Consider the following 3,488-nt stretch of genomic DNA (forward strand, 5'->3'; position numbering starts at 1 on the left):
TTTACAAAATTATGAGGGGCATGGATAGGATAAATAGACATAGTCTTTTCCCTGGGGTCAGGGAGTCCAGAACTAGAGGGCATAGGTTTAGGATGAGAGGGGAAAGATATAAAAGAGACCTAAGGGGCAACTTTTTCACACAGAGGGTGGTACGTGTATGGAATGAGCTGCCAGAGGAAGTGGTGGAGGCTGGTACAATTGCAACATTTAAAAGGCATTTTGATGGTTATATGAATAGGAAGGGTTTGGACGGATATGGGCCGGGTGCTGGCAGGTGTGACTAGATTGGGTTGGGATATCTGGTCAGCATGGACAGGTTGGACCGAAGGATCTGCTTCCAAGCTATACATCTCTATGACTCTATATAGCAATCAAGATTATTTGGTGGATATTGGAAGGCAAGATCTGTTGACTTTCATGCCAATAGGTAAACTAGGTAAACAAATATAACCTATTGTAATTTTGAAGTTAAGTGGGGATTCTGTTGGTCTTCTGTCCAGCAACCAACCGGATTCATTCCTCCTATCAATCTACCAGATTGTACCCACCACCTGTATTCACCTATCACTACCTCACCTCTCTGTGCCTCTCTCCACACATAACTCATAACCTTCCTCTCTTTATCTGCAGGTCCCCCTACCCCAACTCCCATTGCTGAAGAAAGGTTATGCACGAAACGTTGACTTCTCCATCTCTTGATGCTGCCTGGCTTGCTGTGTTCTTCCAACCTCCTGCTTGTCTACTTTGCATTCCAGCATCTGCAATTTTTTTGTCTCTTATTTCTACAGGCTTAAATTTGGCTGAATACAGGTTCTCCTGTCTCCCTCTTATTTGGGGTTCTCTAATATACTCCTAGTAGTGTGACTGCCACTTTTTCTATTCCTAAGCTGAACCCATAAAGCCTCATTTGTTAATTTGATCAATATCTCATCCCTTCTCAAAACTAATTGATTATTTAACTAATATGCTATATCCTGTCTGAAAACTCTATATCTAGGGATATGGAGCTGCTAATTTTGACCCTCTTTTAGCCAAGTTTCTGTTCTACCTCCCATTCCCTGATCTGAATCTGACCCATCTAAGTCCATACTTTGGTTCCCATTCCCCTGTTATACTAGTTTAAAATTTCACCAACAGAACTAGCATAGGTCCCCGTGAGGATATTTGTCCCAGCTCAGCCCAAAGGCAACCTGTCAGGCTTGTTCATGACCCACCTTCTTCAGAAATGCCTCAAGAATCTAAATTCCCCCTGGTGCACCACTTCCCCTGCCATGTACTGGGAGTAATCTTCAGATTATTATATTTGAGATCCTACATTTTAATTTATCTCCTAACTGCCTATATTTATTTTTCAGATCCTCATCCCTTTGTTAACTTATGTCATTGGTAACAGTGTGTACCATGACCATTGGCTGTTCTCCCTCCTGCTCCAGAATGTCCTGCAGCTGCTCCTTGACATTCCCGAGCCTGGCATCAGAGAGGCAACATACCATCTTGGATTCATGCCTGCAGCCACAGTAACATCTGTCTGTATCCCTTACTATTGAATTCCTTGTCACCATAGCCCTACCACTCGTTTTCCTCCCCTTCTGTGCAGCAGAGCCACCCATGGTGCTATTAACTTGGCTGCTGCTGCTTTCCCCTGAGAGGCCTTCCCCCCCCCAACAGTATCCAAAATGGTATATGTGTTTGAGAGGGGGGTGACCACAGTGGACTCTTGCACTTCCTTCCTGAGTCTTTACTTTGTCTGAAGGTCACCCATTCCCTTTCTGCCTGCATAATCCTCAGTGGCGGTGTGACCACCTTGCTAAATATGCTATCCATGACATTCTCAGCATTATGGATGCTCCACAGTGGGTCCACCGCAGCTCCAATTCTGAAAAACATTGGCCAATAGCTCTAGCTGGATACATTTCTTGCACACATGGCTATTGCACAAGGTGGGACATGTCAGAGATGGTAGAAGCATTCCTTATTTCGCACTACACTACGATCATGACCTCACTAGGTTAAGCTAGTTTCTCTCTTTATGGGAATTCAATTAAGCTTGCAACTTTACTTCATTTCAAACACTTCTGTTATAAACAAAAGTTCCTACCTTTATTTAAACAAATATATTACACTTTAAAAAACTATAAGAAAATACTTTTCAGCTATTATTTACCAATTGGCTGTTCCCACTGGAACCATTCCACTTTCTGAACTGTGCAGAATGAGACTGAGCTTCGTACTCAGTCTTTCAGCCTCACCTGCTCCCTGTTTCTCCCAACTTCCTGTTTTCACCAAACTCCAAAGCACTGAGTGCAGCAAGCATCACTGAGGTTACCTCCTTGTAATAAGCCCCAAAACGCCAATGTTTCTGAACTGAATCAAGCAATCGTTTAGTTAACCCACTTCACTTGAGAGTGACTCAGTTGACTCCTGTTTAAGAAATGTAATAAAACTATACCCAGGCAGAAATGGGTACTGCAGATTAGAGTCAAAATTAGACTGGTGCTGGAAAAGCATAGCAGGTCAGGCAGCATCCAAGGAGCAGGAAAATCAGGAAAGGCTGATGAAGGGCTTTTGCCTGAAACATCGATTTTCCTGCTCCTTGGATGCTGCCTGACCTGTTGTGCTTTTCCAGCACCACTCTAATCTTAAAACTACACCCAGTCAAACAGAGCAACTTTTACTTAATAGATTAAAGAATTAATCTATCTTGAAAATTATCCTGAAATTAAGATTAATTACCACTTACTCCTTGCACCTTACGCTACAAAACTCCCTGTTTCTAACCAACTCCAAAACATTATTGTTTAGTCAAGCAGCACTCAGTTACAGCTTAGACTCTGAGCAGGAAGGTTATACCAGAGCAGTACAAAATCTTGGTTGGCCCACAGATGGACTATTATGTCCTGGCCACCACACTGATAGCACTGGATGGGTCGCAGAGGAGATTCACCAGAATGCTGGCTGGGTTGAAGCATTCTAGTGACGAAGAGAGGCTGGATAAGCTTGGGTTGTTTTCTTTAGAGCAAGGAAGGCTGAAGGAAAACCTGATTGAGGTGTGTAAGATTGAGGGGCAAAGTCAGGGTGGACAGAAAACAAGTGTTCCTCTTCATTGATGTGTTGATAAAAAAGGGGTATAATATTAAGGTGAAAGGCAAGAGGTTTAGATGGAATTTGAGGATCTTTCTTCATTCATAGAGTGGTGGGTATCTGGAATGTGCTCCCTAGGTGAATAGTTAAGCAGAAAAACCTCATAACTTTTAAAAAGTATGTGGATGAGCACTTGAAATGAAGGAACATTCAAGCCAAGTGCTGGAAAGCGTGGAATTAGCATAGTTTAGTCAATGCAGGATTGATAGGCCAAAGGTACTTTTCTGAACTGTATGATTCTATGATCCTAACTTGGGAACCTTGTCTGGGAGTGTGAGAGGAGTTAAGATTGGAGGGGCTTGTCCTCACTTTGAACAAATTCTCCTTTAATTTCTTTCACCTTCTCC

This window comes from Chiloscyllium plagiosum, chromosome 2, assembly GCF_004010195.1.
Source record: "Chiloscyllium plagiosum isolate BGI_BamShark_2017 chromosome 2, ASM401019v2, whole genome shotgun sequence".
Lineage (NCBI taxonomy): Eukaryota > Metazoa > Chordata > Chondrichthyes > Orectolobiformes > Hemiscylliidae > Chiloscyllium > Chiloscyllium plagiosum.